Consider the following 25436-nt stretch of genomic DNA (forward strand, 5'->3'; position numbering starts at 1 on the left):
AGGAACTCGAGGCAGGATGAAGGTGGTGCAAACCCGTTTCCTGTAAGATCCTTCGAGTCCAACGTCTAGGATGATGTCGGCACTGGAAAAATGGAGGTTTGTTATGTTTCCGGTGAACTTTATGTCATTTCTAGTGAAGTTAGAGGATGTCAACAGGCCAGAAAAATGATGTTTGTTGTCATCTCTGAGTTTAACCAATCAGTATGTAGGTAGGTCCCTCAAAGAGGTTCCACTGGAGCCGTTCTTGAGGTTAAAACATGCAAAAACATTCAACATTCTGGAAAAGTGCAATGAAAAACATGATATTCTCTTTCAAAAAAATGATGTTTTCACTGCAGGATGCAAATGTGCAGGATCTCGTTGGGACGGATCTCCAGAACCTCGACCTTTGAGCTACATCTGCCTTCAAATCCAGGTCTGCATTCACTAATTTTGTCATTAAACTAGCAGCCTATCGCTGGTATAAATTTTGCAGCTGAGGTTAAAAGGAAAATCATAATATGTCATCTTTAAACAAATCTAGCTGCAGATTAAAAAGTCTGCAGGATCTGGTTGAGTTTCTGTGCTCCGAGTTCAACCAATCAGCATTAAGTAGCTCGTAAATAATGCTCTGTCTTACCTAAAACCCTCCCAGAAAGAGGTTGTTCAGGGTCGGTTCTAGCAGTCAGAACACGCGCAGACGTCTGGGTCGGCCTAAAGCAGCAGATGAGTTTCTGTTCTCTCTAAACGACAGACGAGATGCAGCCGGACAGGTCGGCCGTTTCTCCGTTCTGCTCTGTTTGTGTGGAACTTTCATTCATGAAAATACAACCGGCTAGTCAGAAGAAGAAGAAGACATGCAGAGCGAGGAGTCCTGTTGGAGAAACAAATGTAGAAGAGCAATTTCAAACCGCACGGCCGACGTGTCATCGGAGCGAGACTGACAGTCGCGGACAAAATGAGACGAGTAAAAGGTCCGGGCGGCAATAAACGAGGAGCAAAATGAAAGATGAAAAATGTCTCTCTAAAGCAAAACAGTCCGTGACGAATACGAGAGGCAGCGGAGAGCGACGCCACAATCATGGAGATGGATGATGATGATGATACCGGACGGCGACCTGCATAAAGACCGGCGGCCTGCTTTCAACCCACGTGTCCTTTCTGTGCTTCATGCAGAAAGAGGAAGCCGAGGTGGTTAATAAAACTCCTCTCTGGGGTCTGGAACAGCTGCTCCATTCAGGAGCAAACAGGACGTAATAAAAGCCAACAAACGCTAAGAGCTTCTTCAGGAAATCACATTATTTTCTGTGTAAGACGACGACAGATGGTGTTTTTTTTTATTTCACTTTCACCAGAGAAACAAATAAAGGAAAAAAAAGGTGCATGAAGCCGTTTGTGCATCAATTTGACGCCGTTTCAGTTTTAATTCTGCTCGATCTGTCGGCGTAAATTGAACTGTAAAATGTGACAACAGGCGTTGGCACTGTAACACTTCTGCATTTTAATTCCACTGAAAACGGATGCAGTAAGTAAGTAAGTGTTCGGTTTGTTGTGTTCAGGGTCGTCTGAGGTTATTTTATAGAAGCTGCTGCTGCTGTCAGCTGGTTTAATGAAGCTGGGATGAACTGAAGGACGTTTTTACACAGAATAAACCCTCTGTGGATTTTATAGTTTAACTGCAGTAACAGTTCGTTTTTTACATGTATACTCTGTTTTTACACCTGGTGGATGTTCAGGTAAAATTCTCTAAACTAACAGGTTCACCTGGAGGCTGGGTTCAAACCATGTGGAAGGTTGGGATGGTTGGATGGTTGATGGCTGATTGGATGGTTGGATGGATGTAGGTTTGGTCCTGCATTGGAGGCATTTATTTCTGTATACACATCTTAGATTTCAGATTGTTTCAAAATAAAATTCAGTTTCTTTTGGACAGTGACTAAAAATGGACTTTAGTTCTATTAGAACATGAGTTTTTGGAGACAAGCTTGGAGATAGGCAAGAATTAAACACCTCAGAACATTCTAAGATGTATTTTTCCACCAAAATGCCAACAACACACTGAATTTCAAGACCAATAAAACAACCATTGTTTTGCCTGTTCGTCTCCACTAAAATATGGTTGCAGAAGCTCTTCAGTGTCATTTGATGGATCCAAGAATCTCCAACCAGAACACTGTGGACCTGCTAACAACCTGTAGATGTAGATTCATGAGATGACCACAGGTTTGGATGTTTGTATTCAGCAGAAACACTTCAGTCGACTCAAAAACCAACACTGTAGAAGCCAAAATGGTGAAAAAACTAAGAATAGAAGAGTGGATGGACGTGATCCCAGTGGATACCAGCAGACAACAGAATAAAACGTTAAGAAATAAAGTGGTATCTGTGATGGTAATGATCGTATTTACACCAGAGCATTAAGTTTATATTTGATTCTAAATGTATTCAGATCTGGTTGTTCTGTACGGATCCTCTGATTAGCTCCACGGGGGAAAAAGCAGTAATTTGATCTGAAATCACGACTATTATAGCTCCGGACCCCTTGTGAATTTCACTCCCGCGTACCAGAAAATTAATGAAAACCTGAATTTCTCTTAAAGCCTCTCGCCACAAGAGGCCCGACATCGCACTGAATAATAACGTGAAGCCAAATAGCCGGTTTGATGTGATCATCAGGCCGATCGGCACTAAACAGTTTGTCAAGAAAAAAGACCAGTCCAGTTTTCCACTCTGTAAATATCTGTCCAAACACATCGCTGATGGATTCCCAGGATGTTTTAGCAGTTATTAAAAAGCAGATGAAAGGAAATGAGCGGGACCGAGGAGGAGCAACACGCTGATAGAAGAGCAGAGTAAATAAAACAAATATAAAAAAGGCAATTAGCTGCTAAATTAAATGATCTGAAAGGATTTAAAGGTTTGAAGACCAACAAGATACAGAATCATGGTCAAACTAGGAGCCTTGGTGAGAAAGGAACTGGACTTTTAGGCTCTTAAAATCTTTAAATCTTCTCCTTTTCTTGATGCACATCCATCCATCCATCCATTATCTATACACCGCTTAATCCTCACTAGGGTCATGGGGGGGCTGGAGTCTATCCCAGCTGACTCAGGTGAAGGCAGGGGACACCCTAGACAGGTCACCAGTCTGTCACAGGGCTACATACAGAGACAAACAATCACTCTCACATTCACACCTACGGGCAATTTAGAATGATCAATTAACCTCAGCATATTTTTGGACTGTGGGAGGAAGCCGGAGTACCCGGAGAAAACCCACGCATGCACAGGGAGAACATGCAAACTCCATGCAGAAAGATCCCGGGAAAGCCGGGACGTGAACCAGGGATCTTCTAGCTGCAAGGTGAAAGTGCTAACCACTACACCACTGTGCAGCCCTTCTTGATGCACATTTACATTATTATAATTATCTTTTTACTGGCCCTCATTTAGACAAATTCAACCCTAAAATCTGCTGATTTTCCAGCTGCTACATCATACTGGGTCACCAAAATTTAGAAACTAAACATGAAATTCTACAAATCTTCATGAAGGGAAAATCAAATGAGACACAAAATGCCAAAAACGAGGCCCAAATTGACGAGATAAAAAAAAAATGCCTAAAATGAGACACAAAATCACAAAAACGAGACACAGAACGACAAAAATGAGACAGAAAATGATGAAAATGAGCCAAAACAACAAAAACAAGACACAAAATGCCAAAAATTAGACATAAAATGACGAGACACAAAATGCCAAAAATGAGACACAAAATGACAGGAATGAAACACAAAATGACAAAAATGAGACAAAAAATGACACAATTTATTTTCCTTATGCACGTTAACATTATTATAATTATCTTTTTATTGGCCCTCATTTAGATGAATTCGGACCTTAAAATCTGCTGATTTTCCAGCTGCTGCTCCATTCTGGGTCACCAAAGTGTAGAAACTTGAAAAAAGCTGCGACTTTCATGTTGTTGTCTGGATGCCTCGACGCAGACTCACGAAATAATTACATCAAAACGGTTGTCGGCTGTTTAAACGGCGGCATAACTCAAATCTAAGAGATACCAGAAGACGCGTTATTATTTTTCTGGCCTGAAACAGAAGCAGCGCAGCTATAGAGGAGGAGGGTGATGCAATTTGGGGGATTTTTATCTTCAAGACGGAGGAAAACAAGATAAATCAGAGGAAGGAAAATGAATTAGAGAGACGGAGTGTGTGTTTTTATCAGGAGGCAGCGAACGCTCACTTCTCCGACTCAATCTTCACCCAACACGCCGCCGCAAATGACACACTTTAGAAAAGCTCAGCTCCGACCACAGCCCTTTAATCGTCATTATCTAACGGGGGAACCATCAACCCTTTTCCCTTGAAAACGCCGCTTTCTTTGCCACGCGTTAGTATTGAGTTTAGTAGCTTTGACAGTTGTGCGACAACATAATTAAAGCTTGTGGGAAATGTCTTTGTTTCAGCGCGTGTGGCCACAATAGCAATCAGTTTCCACACGCGTGCTAAAAACAACAGCGTGGCCTCCAGCTTGTGTTATTCCTGTCAAAACCTCCCACAAAACAAAACAACAGTGTCACCGTTCAAACACAATCGTTTAGTTCTGTTTGAGCCGCAAACCACCTGCTAATGCTAACAATCCGGCAGGAAATTAAGCACACATTCAGCACAAACGGCAGCTGGAAAAATACGATTGTGAGTCACGACCTACTTAAGATTCTTACAGGAGAGTTTCTGGTGAAGATGAGGAACAGTAGCCGAGTTGTAGAGAATAAAACGGAAGCAAAGAACAATGCAGTTATTAAATAGGGAATAAAATCACCCAGAAGCATGTAGTAGATTAGTTAAATACATCTAGAACCCCCAAATAGATGCATGAGACCAGTCCAGCACCATTACTGCTGCTTAATAGTACTAATACTACTAGAAATACATCTTCATGAGGGACTTCTGAGGTGCAGAAAGGCTTCCAAGTTTGAAGAGATGCTTGCGAAGGGTTTGTCCAATGAACCAGAATTAGCATCCAGATTAATGTGATGGACGTCTCAGAGGAGGTGTCTACAACTAAAGACAGAGATATCAGTAGAAATGGAGGAGATACCTTCAAGATTTAACATCCATTTATCCCTGAAAAGCAAACACTGGTAAAGCTAAGATCAGTTTTCAGCTTTAATGTTTACTTGTTTTACCTGAATTTTGTGTTTTGATGAAAGAAACAGTGAAATTCTCCACATATTCTGATCTAGAACAACTCCATTGTTCTACTACTATATCACATGAGCTCATAGAACTGGTGATGCATCCGATAACGATTGGTTTTGGTGCATTCAGAGTTTACGTCGTGTTCGAAGCCGTTGGATTCAACACTGGAATGGAAACAGGACTTGTATGGGGGTATTATTTTAGTAAAGCTATTTGCGGGATATTAATGGATCTTCGTATTGATCTTTGTACGGATCTTTGTACGCATTTACGGATCTTTGTACGGATCTTGTTATGGATCTTTGTACGGATATTTGTACGCATTTACGGATCTTTGTATGGATCATTGTACGCATTTATGGATCATTGTACGCATTTATGGATCATTGTACGCATTTATGGATCATTGTACGCATTTATGGATCTTTGTACAGATGTACAAGTCTTTGTCCGCATCTACAGATCTTATTATGTTTACAAATTTTAATACATATTAGCAGATTTTTTCCACATTTGAAAGTCTAATTACAGATGTACAAATTTTGCAGATATTTGTAGATTCCGGTTTGCATCGACAAATCTCAGTACACATTTACAGTTTCTTTTACACATTTACAGACTCTTTTACACATTTACAGATCTCAGTACAGACAGGTAGTTTTACTATAATAATACCCCGTTGACTGGCAGCTTCCCAGAGCTCCAGCTGTGGAAAACCTGCTGAGCTGGCACTGGTAGCAGTTGATACTGCCTCAGAATAAAAGCTGTAGCTGTAATAGTACGATCACAGATGCTTGGTGATGTTTAGGACTAAAAACTGATGCACAATGATGCTTTTCTATTCTTCATTATGACATTATGAGTCACATAAAGAAACAAAGTGTTGTTTTGATATAAAAAGCTCTAAATTTTAACCCTGGCACTGAAACATCCAGTCTGCAAACACACCAGGACTAAAATCCTCAAAAAAAAAAAAAAGTCATGGAGCTGAGATCAACAAGCAGCAGGGGGGGAAAGTTCAGCAGAAAAAGTTCCATCGATGCTCTTTAGTTTTTACATCCGTTCCTGCTGACACGCCAAGGACACGAGGAATCAGTCTGATGCTGCAGAAAAACACCTTCCTGCAGAAAAACCTGGTTTTTAGGACTCAGTGGTAGAAACGTCTCTGCAGAGGAGCTCATGAACTCATTTTGGATGAATTTTAAATCGTTTTGGACAATTTTTTAGCTCATATCAGACAAATTTTTAGTCATTTTGGACATTTTTGTTTTTTAGCTCATATCAGACAATTATTACTTTTATCTCATACCAGACAAATTTTAACTAACTTTGGACAATTTTTGGAATAGAATAGAATAGTCACTTTATTGTCAACCAGAACATACAGTAGTCGGTGCACATTATGACTGAAATTCCGGTGCAACAAGCTCGCCATCGGACTGATAAATACAACAACAAACAAAAATTTTTCTAAAAAACAATTGCAATATTACATGTAATCAACTATATATATTTATATAGTATGTATATAGTGTATTTATATAAATATGTATATAAATATGTATATGTAAATATATGCACACACGTAAGCACGCACGCACGCACGCACACACACACATACATATACATATATATATGACAATTTTGGACAATTTTTAGCTCATATCAGACAAATTTCAACTCATTTTGGACATTTTTTGCTCATATCAGACTCAGTGGTAGAAGTGTCTGCAGAGGAGAGTCTAGTGTGTGGAGACTCATCCATATGCATGCATACGTAGGTAGATGAACCACAGTACATGCAGGTTGTGAAGGCGCACATGCAGACACGCATGGAGCACATTGGCATGATGGCGCATTAGCATGCGGTTTACAGCGGAGCCACTCAGACGTGTCAATCTCCCCTCCGAGCTTCTCAAGCCGCTTCAATTTCGTCTGATCTCAAAGATTTATGAATTTGGAAGTCAGCAGATAACACATCCCCTCATATCAGCACTAAGCTGGTGACAGCGGAGGGTGGGGGGATGTTTTCCTGCCTTCATGAGCGTGGAGAAGCCGTCAGCCAATCGGACGCTGCCGCCACCACCGACTCTCTGGCTCAAGGCCACCGATTCTCTCAGCTTCTTCACATCCTTGTTCCCAAAGCAGCGGCGTCAAACACAACTGTGTAAAGTGTAAAAATTCCGGAGAAGACTTTAACTGCAGATTGGAAATTAGTAAAACTCTAATTTTTGTCATTTTGTGTCTTGTTTTCGTCATTTTGAGTCTGGTTTTTGTCATTTTGTGTCTTGTTTTTGTCATTTTGAGTCTGATTTTTGTCATTTTGAGTCTGATTTTTGTCATTTTGTGTCTTGTTTTTGTCATTTTGAGTCTCATTTTTCTCCTTTTGTATCTAATTTTTGTTACATTTTATCTTGTTTTTTTGTCTTTTTTGTCTGACTTTAGTCGTTCGTCTCATGTTTTTGTCATTTTGTGTTTCCTTTTTTGTCTCACTTGTGTTTTTTGTCCTATTTTTGTGGTTTTGTGTTGTGCTGTCCACCTGCTACCGAAGGAGGAGAGAAAAAAATAAAAATACCAGGATGTCTGGCGGAGTGATTGAAGCGAAAGTGAAAAACATAAATTTTATGGTTTAAATAAAAGCAGTCCAATCTGGCCTGGCTGACATTTCGCCGGGTGCTCAGGGGAAAGGACAAACAGAGATCGGAGACTGCTATCAGATCCACAGAGGGAACTTTATAGAGACAGTTCAGGGGATTCAACATTTGAATTTTACTGAACACACAAACAGACACACACACACACAGATTCTTGTGCGGTTATTTATTTCCCTTTATGGATTCATGCATAGCTGGCCAAAGGCATAAGGAAAGTATATGCCAGGGCCCAGCAGACAGCAGTATGGCCCTGAACCAGCATGGAAGCGAAAGCACAACCTCTTCTAGCCTTTTCAGACGTATAAATACAAATAAATTAGATGCTTGACTGGTTGTTTGTCTGAATAATCTCTTATTTCCATGTAAAGCTGAATTACTTGTGTGGCATTTGATCTCAGACTCTCTTTTTGAACCGCATTCATCACATATTTTTGTAGGATTCATAAAATTCTTTCTGCTGGTTGAAGTTCGCTGCAAATAACTTCTCACAAATGCTTTTCTACACATAACAGATTCGTATAAAATAACTGGAATCCACATTAAATGGGAGATATGAGCAGAGCAGTCAGTCACACCGACTGCTAGCACAAATGTACTGAGGAAAGAAAATGCATTAAGAAGATTTTTTCTTTGCATTTCTCAGATTTTTGCAGCTTTGCAAGAAGACTCTTACCAAAATTTACCCAATGAACCATCACATGTAGGTCCAAAAGGCATGTGTTCTTTTAAAAATGCCCCACATTACATCATTTATCAGAACCACACACCGTAAAACCAGCAAGAATTGTCAGATTTTCAATTCTCCGGCACTCAATCTACATCTTGTTTAAGAATTTGACAAAAGTGAGACACAAAATGACAAAAATGAGACACAAAACGACAAAAATGAGACACAAAATGACAAAAGTGAGGCACAAAATGACAAAAATGAGACACAAAATGACAAAAATTAGACACAAAATTACAAAAATTAGACAAAATTACAAAAATTAGACATAAAATTACAAAAATGAGGCATAAAATGACAAAAATTAGACAGAATGATATTAGCGACAGAAAACAGACAATTAGAGAGACTGAGAGTAAAATAAAAGCTACTGGATGAATAAATAAGTGCAGCATGGCTCAGAAACAGTGAACAGAGCAGCTAGTTGTTGGAGATCCATCCAGCATGGTGAAACATCTTTCTGTAGATGATGAGCAGAGGAGAGAGGAAAAGTCTGGAGAGGCTGAAAACATGGAGATATTCTTATTGAAAATGAATCAAACTACCCAAAATGATCGAAAACTTTGTCAAAATTTAAAAAATGAAAAAAAAAATCTAAATTGCTCAAAAATTCAAAATTGCTCAAAAATTTCTCCAAAACTAGATTCCAAATGTCCAAAATGACTCAGAATTCTTCCAAAATAACACAATTGTTCCCACATCATTTAAAAAAATGTACAAAAACACTCAAAATTTATCAAAAATGACAGAAATTTGAAGTTCTGAGACGTCTCTGAGTTCTTTCTCCTTCTTCATGTTGTTTTCTTTAGAGCTGCAGGACTTTAAAAATGAACCACAGTGAAGAGGAAACGGCGCTAACATACCTGCTGGGCTTCAGAGCAAGCTGGCAGTGACACTGAGTGCTGATAAAACCTGTCTCTGATATATTAGATAAAAGCAGAGTGGCAGACATCAGGATCAGTCGTACTACAGCAGCTCTGTCAGCCTCCGAGGCTTTTACATCACATTCCTGTTCAAGAATGAGTGATAACAGCAACAGGAAGTACAAACCTGATGATGTGATCACCAAAGTTACTACAAATGCAAAATCAACAGAAAACAATGCAAAATTACCACAAAAAAGGATGCAGAATTATACAGTTGGGACAATAAGGTCCAAAATCACTGCATAAAGATGCTAAATTGCCACAAAATATGCAAAATCACCATAAAAAGATGCAAAATCACCATAAAAAGATGCAAAATCATCATTAAAAAAAACTGAAAAATCACTACAAAAACAAAAGTACCACAAAGAGAATCAAAATTACCACAAAACAATGAAAAGTCACAACAAAAACACACAAAATCTATACAAAAACAGGTGAAATAATGGCAAAAGTTGCAAAATTACAATAAAAAGATGCAAAATGACCACAGGGGGACAAAAAAATCACTGCAAAAAAAGAGCAAAATCAACAGAAATGATGCAAAATGACCACAGAAAGATGCAGCGTCATAAATCACTACATGAAGATGCAAAATCACAACAAAAATACACAAAATTACCACAAAAACAAGCAAAGTCACCACACAAACATACAAAATCACAACAGAGGGACGGAAAATCACCACAAAAAGGTGCAAAATCACTACCGAGAGATAAATCACCACACGAAGATGCAAAATCACAACAAAAACACTCAAAATGAACACAAAGAGAGGCTAAATTAACACAAAACGTAAAATGTAAGGCTTGTAAATGAGACATTAAAACGGAACGTTTCTCTTCTCTGTGTGAATATTTTCTTGAAGTGAAAGCGAGTCGACCTGCTGTAGAGCTTCTTCTGAAGGACCTTCAGCCGAACATCCAGCTGTTGGTGTCCTGACCTGATCTGAGCTCAAAGCATTCTGAACTCTCCTCAGCCCTCCAAAAGATGAGAAAAGGAACAACAAAAAGCTGTTACCTGCAGGAGCTTCTTCCTCCTCGCTCACATTGTACTTCCAGCATCTTTACTTTTAGCCACAATTTCACATTTTTCTTGTCATTTTTCTTGAACACAGCTGATCGTTTTTTGTGGTTCTTCTTGTGCTGGTAAACTATTGATTGGTTCCACCTGCTCTCCCAGACATTACGTTCCAATACAACCAAACAGCATCTTCAATTAGGCTCTGAAAGAAACCCATTTTCTCCCTGACAGGTGACGCTGTGACACGAACTCCACGTAAAGATGAGGTACAAGTCAGAACTAAGACTGGTTATACTTCAGCTTTGTTTGAACTCCCTGTTTGGTTGAGTTAAAGATAATATATAATAGGATTTGGGTTAAAAGTCAAACCAGATTTTCTTGATCCAGATTTAATTTTTTTGCACGAAGAATACCTAAAATTTTCAGTCGAAAAACACACCTGAATTCTGGTAAAAACTGACACCAGATTACCACAAAAAGGGAAATGACCTCAAAAAGATGCAAAATCACAACAAAAACACAAAGGTACCATGAAGAGAATCAAAAATGACCACAAAACAATGAAGAATCACAACAAAAACACAAAATCTGTAGAAAAATAGGTGAAATTGTGGCAAAAGTTGCAAAAATCCGCCGCATGTTTGACATCCCTGCTTTAAAGAGTCGACATAAGAACTCAGAATTAGCATCAGATGCTCCAGAGCTGATAAAAAGTTGGATTTGATCAGTTCAGACTGTGAACCACCCCCACAGCTCAGGGCTCGGTTGTGCTTTTTGTCGCTCTGCTGTGAAACTCTCCAACCTGCTCCCCCTCTGCCCGACGATAAAAAACCAGGAGACTCAAGGTTTTCGCTGTTGACACACTCACTGGATGTAACAAACAGCCGTCTGATGGTGAAGGATAAGCGTGAGGAGCTGTGGAGTGGAGTGAAGAAAGCCGACTGTCAGAGCCGCTGAGCTGCAGCAGGAAGCTCGGTGGTGGAGTTTATCCGGCGCTCTGACTGATGTTTCGACAGGAAGACACTCTGCTCTACAATGGCTGTTGACAAAGCAGCTGTTTGACCGGCTTCTGTTTTGACAGCGCTCGCTGCTTTCAAAGAACGTTTCTTACTTCTCTTTTTGCAGCAGTGGCGAGGTAGATGTGTTTCTGCCACGTCCTTCACCTTCTCCCCTCAGGTTTCCTTTGATTCCCGTGGCAGCGAGTGTTCGGATTACAGCTCCTCCACACATCCACGCCCTAGGCAGCGTCCTGTTGTCCAAAGAGCCCGAGAAACTCTCAGCAACATGCAGGTCCAGTCGGAGCGCAGCATTAAATATATATAACCCCGAGGTTCAAGGGGAGTTCAGGCCGGTACGAGGCTGTTCAAACACCTCGCCGGTGAAGAATCTGATTGTTTACCTCCAGAAAGGTTATTACGGCTCATTGGATGGCTGAGAGTTAAAGGCCGCATTGTTTTTTCTCCAGAAGCTGAAACCTGCTGCTTTCACTTGCACAGAATTATTTGAGTGTAGAAAAAAGACAACAGAACAGATGAAACTCTCTGTTTCTTAGCAGGAGAAAAAAATCCCATAAAGAAGTGGACAAACAGCAGTGAATCAATCCTCGTGTTTCCCAGAGCGAGCTGTGGATGTTTCATCGACTGGAGACAGAAACTCACCTGAATATTTCAAACAGGGATCAGAGTTATTACTGCAAAAACACACATTAAACCTCTTTAATTATCATTTATTATCATTATCAGCTTTGTTTCTGTATTCAGACTGTTTCTAAAAGTGGTTTCAGTTTTGGTTTACGACTGGTTTCAGACCATTTTAGGACTGGTTAAGGACTGGTTTTAGGCCTTTTTAGGACTGGTTAAGGACTGGTTAAGGACTGGTTTTAGACGTTTTTAGGACTGGTTTTAGACCTTTTTAGGACTGGTTAAGGACAGGTTTTAGGCCTTTTTAGGACTGGTTAAGGACTGGTTTTAGACGTTTTTAGGACTGGTTTCAGACTGTTTTCTGTGTGGTTTTGAACATCTTTTTGGACTGGTTTAGGTTTGAGTTTGATCCTGGGTTTAGACCTATTTAGGACTGATTTAGGACTGGTTTCGGACTGTCCTAAAGGTTTATTACCACCACCTACCAGACTGGACAGTGGACGGAGACACAACCCCAAGAACAGCAATCCTGAAGCCTGATTCTTTAAGTTCTGTATCTTAAGTTGATGAAAGTGCTTCTTGATTCGAGGTTTGATTTATCTTCTTATGTTTTTGTTGATTTATTAGTAATTTACAGCCAATATTTGCATCTTTTTGGTGGGTTTTCTTGTCCTCTTGTCACAACTAGAGATATGTAGATCGAGTGTTTTTGCCTCTGATCTGATCTGAGCTTCAAACCATCGACTATTTTAAGGTTATTAAATTCAATCCAGCGTTTATGATTCATAACTGAACATCTCTGCACTGCATTATGAAAAAAGAAACTGCATTCTCTCACACAGTGATGTATTCAGTTTCTCTCTCTGTGATCTTTTCGGCCTTGTCGCTATCTGGAGGAAATTTCTCTCTTTTAAAAAATATCCTTCAGTGTTTTGTTTTGCTGCAGCTTTGCTTCGGTTACCTGAGTGAACCCGCTGCTGTGGGTTTTCTTTTCAGATGCAGTTTCAAACCAATAGAACTGAATGCAGGTTTCTTCTGTAAGTGGCTGTTGGATTGATTTCTATTTTAAACTTTTTCTATTCTGCAGATATTTAAGGTATGTCCTGCCATGAGTTGTGTCTCCTTCCACTGTCCAGTCTGGTGGGTGGTGGTGATACACCTTTAGGATGATTTTCTGCTCAAGACGGTCTGAAACCAGTCCAAAAAAGGTCTTAAACCAGGACCAAGATCAATCCTAAACCAGTCCAAAAAAGGTCTTAAACCAGGACCAAGATCAATCCTAAACCAGTCCAAAAAAGGTCTTAAACCAGGACCAAGATCAATCCTAAACCAGTTCAAAAAAGGTCTTAAACCAGGACCAAGATCAATTCTAAACCAGTTCAAAAAATGTTCAAAACCAATCAGAGTACAGTCTGAAACCAGTCCAAAACCAAAACTGAAACCAGCTTTAGAAACAGTCTCACACTGTTTTTAAAACAGTCAAAAACCAGTACAAAATCTGAACAAAACCAAACCTAAACTGCTCCTAAAAACAGTCCAAGACAGTCTGAAACCAGTCCTTATCCAGGACCAGATCCAGAGTAAAATAAATCCTAAACCAACTTCAAATCACATCCAAAACCAGGAGAACCAAGACTGAAACCAAACATAAACCAGTCCCAAGAAAGTCCAAAGAAGAAAAACAGGAAGAATTGTGCTTTTCATTCAAAACAACTGTCTTAAAGTGGATGTAAACCAGATCGGGCTCAAGAAAAAGCCATTTTCAGCTCAGATTCTGATCTTTTTTTAGTTTTATTCATCTTTGCACTTGAATTTAGCTTCTTTAGTTGAGTTTCCAGTCGTTCCTGAGCTTTCTTCAGCTGTGTGGAGGACATCGTGTCTGTGTTTCAAATCTGCTTCAAAGCTGCTCGGTTTAGTTTCACAGCGGGTTGTTTTCTGCACCGCGAGATCCGATTTCTCATCATTGTCTGTAATCTGACCGATGGCGACGGTGACGACGGCGGCCTCGGATTTCATAACTTCAGTGTACGAGTAATTGTGTTTTTGTTCTCAAGTCTCTCTCGCAAATGAGATCTCGTTCCTCGCCGAGACTTTGTGATTAAATAAATAAAAACGAGGCGAAAACATCGGACTCACCTCGTGTCTCCGAAACCACACGGCTAATTGCTCCTACACATATATGCGACGGCGTTCCTTATTTTGTGACACATTTTAACTTCAAGGGATCGCCTTGATAATGAGCGCTGATGAGCGAATAATTTGGGATGGAGACACGGGAAGCAGGAAACAAAAGGACGGCCTGTTGTTCGCCGCCTCGCCTAATGGCTTCACTGCTGAATAATTAGAGGCTGACCCTGCAGCCGCTAATGGATGCTAGCATGCAAACACACACACACACACACACACACACACACACACACACACACACAGAGGCAATTACACAAAGACAAGACGTAAATGTGATGTCTGCCACACACACACAAATAAATAACACACACAATTACAAAAAGATGGGATGTAAATGAGTTTTCACACACACTCGTATTTAGATGCAGGCAAACACATATCAATAAAAGGCAGGCTTAGATGAGATTCTCACACACACACACACACAAACACACACACACACACACACACACACACACACACGCGCGGCTTCTTCCTGTCGGTGAGTGAAGTGTCAGGTTAAGCAGAATGAATGGACTCGCTCTGAAAACACAAATTGCAAAGTAAACAGATTAGAGTGAAAGCAGACTCCTCCACTCGTCCTCCCCCTCCAGCCGACCAGCCACTCCGCCTCTCCATCACTCCGTCATCCATCTCCTCGCAGCCACATCTCAGCCTGCAATCAACTTATTTTAATGCGATCGGCGGATTTATCGGCGGAGATGCAGGCAACAAATGCGGCGGTTGAATAAAACATCTGCGAACTGGAACCCACATCTGGACAAACATAGCTCTGTCGGTTTAGAGGGAGTCCAACAGCTGTAAAACAGAGGAATCCAATTAAATGCAACTATACGTTATATAAACGTTGATATAGGAACTGATTGGTGAATAAATGCACTTCTGGTTAGATGATAAACTGCATTTCACTACCTGTACCTGTACACCTGTAAGGAAAATGAAGCTGAATCTAAGCTAGTCTTTATTTATTGTCAATAGCAGCAATTTAGCACCTTTTCTTACAAAAAATGCCAATTTTTGCATCTGATTTCTTCAGCCAGCACAATTTGCATGTTAACTGCATGTTCTTTTGCACCTTGGTTTCCTTATTTTTATGTAAATGTAACATGTGATCTATCCATCCATCCATCCATCCGTCTATCCGTCTATCTAATATCTATCTATCTATCTATCTATAGTCTATCTATCTATCTATCTATCTATCTATCCATCCATCCATCCATCCATCCATCCATCCATCCATCCATCCATCCGTCTATCCGTCTATCTAATATCTATCTATCTATCTATAGTCTATCTATCTATCTATCCATCCATCCATCCATCCATCCATCCATCCATCCATCCATCCATCTATCTATCTATCTATCCATTCATCCATCCATCATCTATCTATCTATCTATCTATGTAAAAGGATGTCTTTGATGCAATGTTCAGAAGATGTTTATAGAAATCTTTTAGTGTCTCTAGAGAACTTTATCTTACCACATCCAATATCCAGTTAACATTCTTGGAGCTTTAGGACAACTTCCTGCTGAATACATGACTAGAACTTTGCAGTATTTTCTCAGAACATTTTTAGAACAAAAGTTCTACAACCAGCTAGGTGAGGGAGAACATTTGGTGTAAACAACCTGAGCTTTGGTGAGTTTCTTGACCACAGCGACTTCTTTGTCTTCCCCAGATTTAATCTCAGGTTGTAGGTTTGCTGTTTGAGGAGTTTCAGCTCATCAGATGGATCTTGAAATGTTTACAGAGCAGAACCTCCAGGGAACATTAAAGGTGTTGCAGGAGCTCTGGGAGCAGAGCAGCACTGGAGGCACTTCAACAGTTGGCATCCACATTTAAAGCTGTCGTGATGTTTTGCTTTTACAGCCAAACTCTCACAACTTTTCCGTCAGCCCTCGTATGTGTTGGAGCTGGAACCGGTCCAGACACGATCCAACCACGAGGCAGATGTTTGTCCAGCTGTTTTAGTGGCAGTAAAATCCTGGAAATCAAGCTGAGGGGCTCGACATCTGCTGGAATCACTGGAGCATCTTCTCACTTTAAAAACCTGCATTTACAAACTGGTTTGTAGCCTCTGCACTGCTTCAGCTTGTAGTTTATCTCCTGTTCCTAGTGTGTTGGACGTCATACTAGATCAGAACATCGGAATAAACACTGACAGAACACAAGAATCTACATACTGGATGGTATTTCTGTATTTCAACGTATAAAGTCTCAGTTGTAACAGAGTATCCTTGAATAATATAATAATAAAATCCAAATATCAGATATTAAAATGAAATTAGACTGTTGGGAGTTAGCGATAAAACCTTCATCACTACATTCTTAAGCAAACTTTCAAGTTAATTTCACTTTGCTTTCAAAAATTACCCACTTTCTTCTATAAACACCAAGCTCTAACAGGACTTTTTAATCATATAGTTCTTTACAAGACAATGAAGTTAAACATGAGGATTTCTGTGTTGCGTATTGTTATTTGGAAATATCATTTTGAGTCATTTTGAACATTTTGTTTGTCATTTTGGACAAATTTGTCAACCCACCTGGTTCTATTTTGATAACAAGACTTTATAATCACTTAATTTTTACAAAAAAACAAAGTGAAATGTAAGAATTTGCAGCCTTTTTTGGCAGTTCCATGTCTCTGTTTGCTCCTGTTGATTTCCTCCGAGCTATAACCCGACTCTGATGATACCCTCAGAGTTTCAGACCGAACCTCCTGCTCTCTCTCTGGCATTTCCTGTCTGTCGTCCTTCCTTCTGCGTTTTCAGACTCTCTTCTTTTTGGCTCGTCATCAGACCTGGCAACCCGCTGCAAACACACACCAGTAAACACACACACTCACAAAACACGCGCAGATTGCAATCAATATGCAATTTCCCCTCCGTGTATAAAAGATGGACCTACTTGGAGGCCGTCCTGCCACTTTTGAGTAACGGCGGGTCTACATGAAGTGCTGCTATAATTCTCCTAACTGTGCCGCTCGCTCCCTAAATCGTGATAAAAAGGATTTCATCTTGTGGGCAGCTGCAGAAGCACACGGCCGCTGATTTATCCCCGACCTCCTGTTTCGTCTCTTCTCCTTCCACGGCGAGGAAACATGAAAGCTCTGAAACGGATTATTTGATGGTGAAGAAAAAGATAGTGGAGGAACCCGACACTTCGGAGCTTCTTCCTGGAACAAAACTCTCCCCTGCTTCCCCCATCTCATCTCGCATTAGAGTTTTGAAGTAAAGACTCGGGGGTTCTACTCCTTTTCTCATTAGTCTCCAGGTTTGAAGTCGGGATCTTCAGCAGAGGGAAAAGAGCTGCTCAGCTGCTTTCTGAATGCAGATGGATTTTTACCGTTTTAAGAACAAGATTTTCTTATTTCTTGTAGTTTTTTCTTGAATATGCAGTCTGTGAGTCAGAAACTGTTTGCAAAAGGAAGTCAGTCAACAGGTGGACGGGAGGTCAGAGAACAGGTGGACAGGAAGTCATTGAACAGGTGGACAGGAAGTCAGAGAACAGGTGGACGGGAGGTCAGAGAACAGGTGGACGGGAAGTCAGCCAACAGGTGGACGGGAGGTCAGAGAACAGGTGGACGGGAGGTCAGAGAAAAGGTGGACAGGAGGTCAGAGAACAGGTGGACTGGAGGTCAGAGAACAGGTGGACAGGAAGTCATTGAACAGGTGGACAGGAAGTCAGAGAACAGGTGGACAGGAAGTCATTGAACAGGTGGACAGGAAGTCATTGAACAGGTGGACAGGAAGTCAGAGAACAGGTGGACAGGAAGTCATTGAACAGGTGGACAGGAAGTCAGAGAACAGGTGGACAGCAAGTCATTGAACAGGTGGACAGGAAGTCATTGAACAGGTGGACAGGAAGTCATTGAACAGGTGGACGGGAAGTCAGCAAACAGGTGGACGGGAAGTCATTGAACAGGTGGACGGGAAGTCATTCAACAGGTGGACAGGAAGTCAGAGAACAGGTGGACAGGAAGTCAGAGAACAGGTGGACAGGAAGTCATTGAACAGGTGGACAGGAAGTCAGAGAACAGGTGGACAGGAAGTCAGAGAACAGGTGGACAGGAAGTCAGCAAACAGGTGGATGGGAAGTCAGCAAACAGGTGGACGGGAGGTCAGAGAACAGGTGGACGGGAAGTCAGAGAACAGGTGGACAGGAAGTCATTGAACAGGTGGACAGGAAGTCATTGAACAGGTGGACAGGAAGTCAGCGAATAGGTAGACAGGAAGTTAAAGAATAGGTGGACAGAAAGAGGGTAAATGTAGTGTTAGAGGGCTTCTTATTTTTGTTTTTACATCTTATTTTCTGTTTTTATTCCTACTTGTGGAGGTGTGTCAGTGAAGGCAACGCTCTGCTCCAATCACAAGGCACTGATTGCTAATTATCCTGGGGCCGGTGGGAGGAGGCTGCAGAAAGTATGAAGAGGTTCTTGGATGCCAGAGGAACGTCTTCTCTCAGCAGCAGCAGCATCCGAACCGGTCCAAGCATTAAAACGAGACAATCGAAACGGAGGCGAGTCGCTCGTTTGTGAGCCGCCCACAAGTGACAACGATTCAATTAAAGCGAGCCGCCCGGCGCTTCCTGGCAACGGGACGGGCCTCCAGGGCCGAGCTTTAGGAGCCCAAAGTCCAGCGCATTACATAATGGACCCGACCAGCGGGAACGGCTCATGCTCATCGCCACGGCAACAGGTGGATTTCAACAATGCACATTGGAGAGGCTCACAGATTTCCTGGAATACAAAGCCTGCTGCGACTGCCAAGCGTTTATGGTAATGCTGCATTCAGGGGAAGAATGGAGGATTAGTAAAGCCACCGAGCTGGAAGGGCTCCATGCCGGCCTGCTGCCGGAGGAGCCGCTAGGGGCCCCCAGGAGCCGCCAGGGGCCCCCAGGAGCCGCCAGGGGCCCAGCTGTGGTCCCCAGAAACCCAGCCGTGGCCCCAGGTGCCACCAGGGGCCTCCAGAAACCCAGCCGTGGCCCCCCAGGAGCCCGGCAATGGCCCCGAGGAGCCCATCTGTGGGCCTAGGAGCCCAGCCGTGGCCTCAAGGAGCCCAGCAGTGGCTCCCAGTAGCCCAGCAGTTGCCCCCAGGAGTCCAGCCATGGCCCCAGGGTGCCACGATGGGCCACCAGTAAACAAGCTGTGGCTCCCAGTAGCCCAGCCATGGTACAGGAGCCACCAGTGGCCCCTAGGAACCCAGCTTGTGGCCCCCAGGAGCCACTGCAGCGTCTGCAACGTTTCAATTACAAGGGGTTTCTGCATTTTTCCCAGAATTCTTTGGTTTTCCTTTGGTGATGATTTAATGTTTCTCTGAGTGGATTATGAAGTAAAACTGCATTTTATTCCTGTGTAAATATGTTTTTAATGTGTTTCTACTCTGGTTTCGTGCTCCTGTACGTCTCTGTCAGCGTCCTTCAGCAATTTGAGCAAATTTTTAATTATTTTTGGACAAGTTCTGAATCATTTTCTTTCATCATTTAAGACTTTTAAAGTCAAACTGCAGATTGTTTCATTGGACTTTATTCACCTCACACTCATAGAATCCATTTAATTTATTTATTTTTCTGTTTAACTACGTTCTAAATGTATTTCTATTCTGGTAGCAGCAGCACTCAGCGTCCTTCATGCATTATAGGAAGCTTATTGAAGCTCCTCCAGACATTAAAGCTGAATATAGAAGCTTTATGAAGACCTTGGATCAGGTTGACTTTAGGCTGAAAAACTACATTTAAACCAGAATACAGTGAAACTACATTTTTGCAGCTGCACAAAGACACAAAAAGTTTGACTTTAACCAACATAACGATAAAAAATCTATAAAAACTACCATAAGGTAACATTATTTTACAGCAAGCCTCAGAAAGTCCAGAAAACTTCAGCAGGAAAAAGTTTGCAGACAGTTCTTTGGTTCCATTTTAATCAGAGAACTCCATGATTATTTAGTTATGTTTAAAGCTAAAAAGGCAAATGTAAGATGCCAGTCTGGGATTTGGGAAACAGTTTAGTGATTAACTGAGAAAATGATCCTTAGATTAATACATTTTGGACAAATTCTAAGACGTTATAGACGTGTTTTGTCATTTAGGGAAGATTTTGTGCACTTTTGGATAAAATTTGAAGTCATTTTGTATAGGTTTGGGATCATTTTAAACAATGTTTTAGCTGTTTTATATCAATTTAGTCATTTTGGAACACATTTTGAGTCACTTTTGAATAATTTTTGGAAATTTAGGGAAAATTCTTTTTGTCATTTTGAAAATATTTTTGTCATTTTGGCCAACTTTGGGTCATTTTGACTATATTTTATAGACCTTCCTGGCTCTAATTTGATTTTTTTTTTAAAAAGACTTTCCAACCATTTATTTTTTGCAAAAAGCATTTCTGTGTTCCTTCCATGAGAAAATATTTAATATTTTGGGTTCTGAGCCATGATGGACATGTTTTTGTCAATTAGGAGAGATTTTTAAGTCACTTTAGACACATTTTATGTAATTTTGTACACGTTTTGGGTCAATTTTGAAAAGTTCGAGACATTTGGTGGGAAAAATTGAGTAATTTGGGAATTTCTTTTGGGCAATTTATTATTAGAATTAAAAAATATATCCAGAATATATCCCCTTTGCGGCCCACAAGTTGTGTCCTTTTCCGTCCTCTAACACACAGTCTGGATATTCTGATTTTGTCCTGCATGTTAACGATGAAGGAAAACCAAATTATCGAGCCAATTTAACGACGTTTCTACCACTTTAATGCAGTTTCAAATTGATAAATGTGCACATTTGAGTTTAAATTACTGTCAATATTAAATTGATGCAACATTATTACGTCAAAACACAACTCATCAGACAGTATTTCCCTTTGCAATCTTACATGTAATGAAGTTGTGGGTATAAGAACCTAAATTTAATTTAAATCTGCAGTCGTCTGAGATGAAGCTTCAGCAGCTGCAAGGACTGGAAACAGTAAAAACAGTGTCAGATGGGGTTACCTAGATGACGGAGAAACAGTTTAAATCATGCTTTTGACTTGCTTGATTGCACTGAAAAAGGAAAAGCTCACTTGGACTTTATGATCGTTCATCAAGGACAAACAGAGCAGAGAATCAGCAGCGAGACGTCTTCATACTTGGATGTAAATGTCTTCCTAGACTCGTCTGTTTGTCCTCCTGCAGGAGTGTGGACTCAGGAGGGACATTTCCAAAATTGTGAGGATCAAAGAGAAAATATCATGTGGTCCACACTATTAAAGCAACTGAAAACAACAATAACTGAGACTCTTAACTATCAGTAATCCCCACCATTTATGACTCTATTTAGGCTACATTCCCAAATGAGGACAGACTCGCTGCACTGTTTAACATTTATTATTTCACACAGTTTTTTTTTTTTTTTTTTTTTTAACATAACTTTTCCTCATGCCCTTACTTAACATTTGGTTTTTATTTCAAAGTCTCAACAACAAGCTTCAAACTAGTAGACTTCTCAGGACAAAAAAAGGAGGAAAAACCAACTGGCATAACTTAAAATAGCATGGTAAATAAATACTAACCTGGTACCAGAACAAAACAGGTCACAAATAACGTTGGCACATCAAATAAAACGTTAAGTGGGCTATAGCGATTTCAAATCACAAGGCTGAAATGGGCTCCTCACACTGCTTAATGGCTGAAGTTACATTTCCCCTCTGACACCAACTTTTTCACATCAGGCTTGGCCGCTGTCAGACTTATGTGCAAACAGTCCTCCAAAGACTGGTTTGACAGTCGGTTCCTCTCGTGTGTTTTTATCGAGTTCATCTTGGAGAACGCAGCCTCGCAGGTGTAGGTTGAACCCAACATGGTGAGCACATACATAGCCAGCGTCTTCAATGTGCCATAGTCCTCGGGACAAGACATCCAGAATGTGCTCAGGCTTTCAGCACCATGGAGAGCAGCCTGGATTTCAGCCAGCTCGCTCTGAATGGACGCCTCGTCCAACGGCATCATTTTCACCACGTTTGTGGAGAATTCTCCACTTGGGCTGATGGTGAATGGGTCACGCACAAATCCAGTGACATCCCTGGAAATGAAAAAGTCATGGAATCTAGCAGAGAAGTTGTCTTTTAATTGTGTGATGAATGTCTTCATCTTGTCTGTTACGTTGCTTTCTCCCACCGTCTTCAGTGTGTTGAAGTGCAGCAGCCTCTCTGACAACAAATCTGCATGGAACAGATCAAGTTTGTTCCCAAAGGCATCAAGTTTTTCCACCAAATCCCCCACTGATTTTTCTTTTCCTTGCAGCTGGAGATTAAGTGCATTCAAATGGGAGAAAATGTCTGTTAAAAACGCAACATTGCACATGTATTCTCTGTCTTGCATGATGCGGAGATGGTCAGCTGCCGCTTTTGATTTCCTTTGTTTCAAAAAATCCACTACTTGGGCATGGAGTTCAACGAAGCGCTCCAGTGCTTTGCCCTTACTGAGCCAGCGCACGTCATTGTGGAGTAACAGGTCATCATGAGAAACCTGGGATTCCAGCACAAATTTACGGAACAGGCAGTGCTGCGTGCTTGAATTTCCTCTGATGTGGTTAATAATTTTCATTGTTTTCTCCATCACCTCTTTGAGCTCCCTGCTTAGCTTTGCACACAGCACGCTTTGATGGATAATACAGTGAAGTGCGTTAGGTTTAGGAGCGACTGTGGTATAGGTGATAGGAGCCTGACTCATAAAGGCTAAAAATGCCTTCAGTTTTGTAGTGAAATGGAAAAAAATATAAACAATAAACATCAAATAATAATGTTATGCCAAAATTAGATTTTTATTTAATTTTTGTTTGAGGGTCCAGCCCCCAAGGTGACTGTCTGGTAAAATTCTGGCCCTCTGACAAATATAGTTGGTGACCCCTGCTCTAAATAAAGATGTTTCCAACATGAATTCATGCACAAATGGTACAAATTAATGTATAAAATGTATAAGAATGCAGGAAATTCAGTGTTTGATGCTCAAATTCATGCAGAAAAGGCACAACTTGGTGCATAAAACTCACCAAAATCCATAAAATTCCATGTTTGATACTTAAAAACAGCCCCCAGAAGTTATTGTGTTCCAGTGTTTGCAGAAATAAATACAGATTTACTGCGAGGGAATCTTCTAATTTGTGTTAATTCTGCTGGAATGACCTGATTGTGTTTGTAAGAAACAGTCTAGCGATGGGCTTCTGCACAGTCTGCTGCACAGATACTAATAAATTAGCTTCTCTGGTGTCTCTCAGGTTTAACTTTAACTAAATGTGATTAAAGTGACCCGCAGCAGGCGCTAAATAAGCAGCCGGCTCTTATTTACAGTCGGCAGCTCAGTATTTGCAGCTTTTTGTTTGGTAAAACTCAAAGAAAGTGAACCTTCTGTCAGCCATCTGCAGTGTTTTCCCCATTTCTTGCTGTTTTTGTTTTGCCATATTGCGGTGCCCTTGGTATTTACTGTAGATGGATTTTGTCTATCAGAGCCGCTGAGTGATGGACCAGACTTTTAACAAGTTAGCTTTCTGCTGTTACTGCTGGCGGGCAGGCGGCTCGGTCCTGGGAGAGTTAAAGCTGCTATCTGGAGCACTGCGTCAGACGCCAAATAAACACATCAGCTCTGCTCTGTCTGACTGGAACAGGAAACTCACCTGTCTGGAGCCTCACCTGGTGACCACAAACAGCGAGCCCATCCCACACTACACACACTCAAAGTCTATTTTTAGTCTAAATGTCTCATCCCACTCGATTTAAGATAAATTCACTTAACAAGAGACATTTCAGCAGATGGAGGGACTTGTTTTAAGACAATGCATCTTAAATATCTTGTTAAGTCAAATAATCTTGAAATGATCTTGTTTTGAGTTGAATTTTATAAGAAAACTCAAAATAAGTTTAATCCTCGTGTCGTCCTGTCAAAATGACCCGTTTTAAAGTTTGAAAATGTGGAAAAAATATATTTATTTTCACAGTGAAACTTCTGATGTCCACATTTTCAACATTTTTGGGAAATCTTTGAATATTTTTTGGTGGAAAAAAAGAAATGTTATAAATGTTTCTTAAGAACATTCACGAATGTTCTTAAAGAAAATATCAGAAGTTTTACTGATATATATGGAAACACTTTAGATATTTTTAGAATTTTTTGGAAGCATATCTGGCTTATTTTAAGACACCTAAGCTTGACAATCCTGGTAAAATAGAGCTTAAAATAAGTTTTCCCAGCTAATTTTAAGATCTCAATGTTGTAAATATCATATCTTATTTCCAGAAATGTGACCAAGCCATTTTTCACTTGTTCTATTGGCCGATTTTTCACTTATTTCAAGGTAAAAGTTCCTTGAAATAAGTTATTTTTTTCTTGTTTTGAGAGGAGCATTTTTCCAGTGCAGACGCCTCCTGGATCCCGTTGAATCTGCTAAACGAGTTTCCTGAAAGCTGTCCGTATGCAGACTAAATCCACTCCGGAGCCCCACAGAGCTCCACACAAAGAAGATGGAGAAGCTGCTTGTGGCTGGAAAACATTAAAACCAATTTCAGGAGGTGATGGGAAAGAAAACTGTGTTAGATAAAAAAGCATTACCAGACAAATTTATGTGTTTTTGTGATATCTTCCCTCCTGTTGCTGACCAAACTTTTTATTTATTCATTTTCCTTTGTTTAGTTTTGTGTTTTATTTTTCTTAGAAATAATTCTCCGGAAACTCTTTCTCCTTTTTTAAAACTGTTTTTCAGCTGAGCTCCTGCAGTTTCGGAGTTCGATGTAAGCCTTGCATCAGTTCCCCTTCAGATCTCCGTGGAAAGTCGGTGTCGAGTCTCCGGTGAGTTGACGAGCATCGAGTTCAAGCCACATGTCAACAGCTCTGCTCAGAAATGCAAAGATTTCTGCAGAAAAACCATGAAAATTAAACGCACTGCGCATATACTGCCACTGAGTTGGATCTGTACTGCAGAAATCTGTCTTTTAATTAGTCAAAACATTTCAGACAAACATATGATTAATTATGTCATTTTATTATTCAAGTTTATTGAAAATCTCACTGCAGATTCAGCTGCTGGTATCAGCGACTAG

General features: G+C 40.7%; 1 long non-coding RNA gene across 1 annotated transcript; it reads left to right on the forward strand.

The window, feature by feature from the left end:
• Positions 1 to 25227, forward strand: LOC118470565 (uncharacterized). Its single transcript, XR_004847673.2, has 3 exons — positions 1 to 96; positions 339 to 415; positions 25100 to 25227. It is a non-coding gene; the product is annotated as an uncharacterized LOC118470565 (long non-coding RNA).
• Positions 25228 to 25436: the final 209 nt, after the last annotated feature.

Source organism: Amphiprion ocellaris, chromosome 13 (assembly GCF_022539595.1).
Source record: "Amphiprion ocellaris isolate individual 3 ecotype Okinawa chromosome 13, ASM2253959v1, whole genome shotgun sequence".
NCBI lineage: Eukaryota > Metazoa > Chordata > Actinopteri > Pomacentridae > Amphiprion > Amphiprion ocellaris.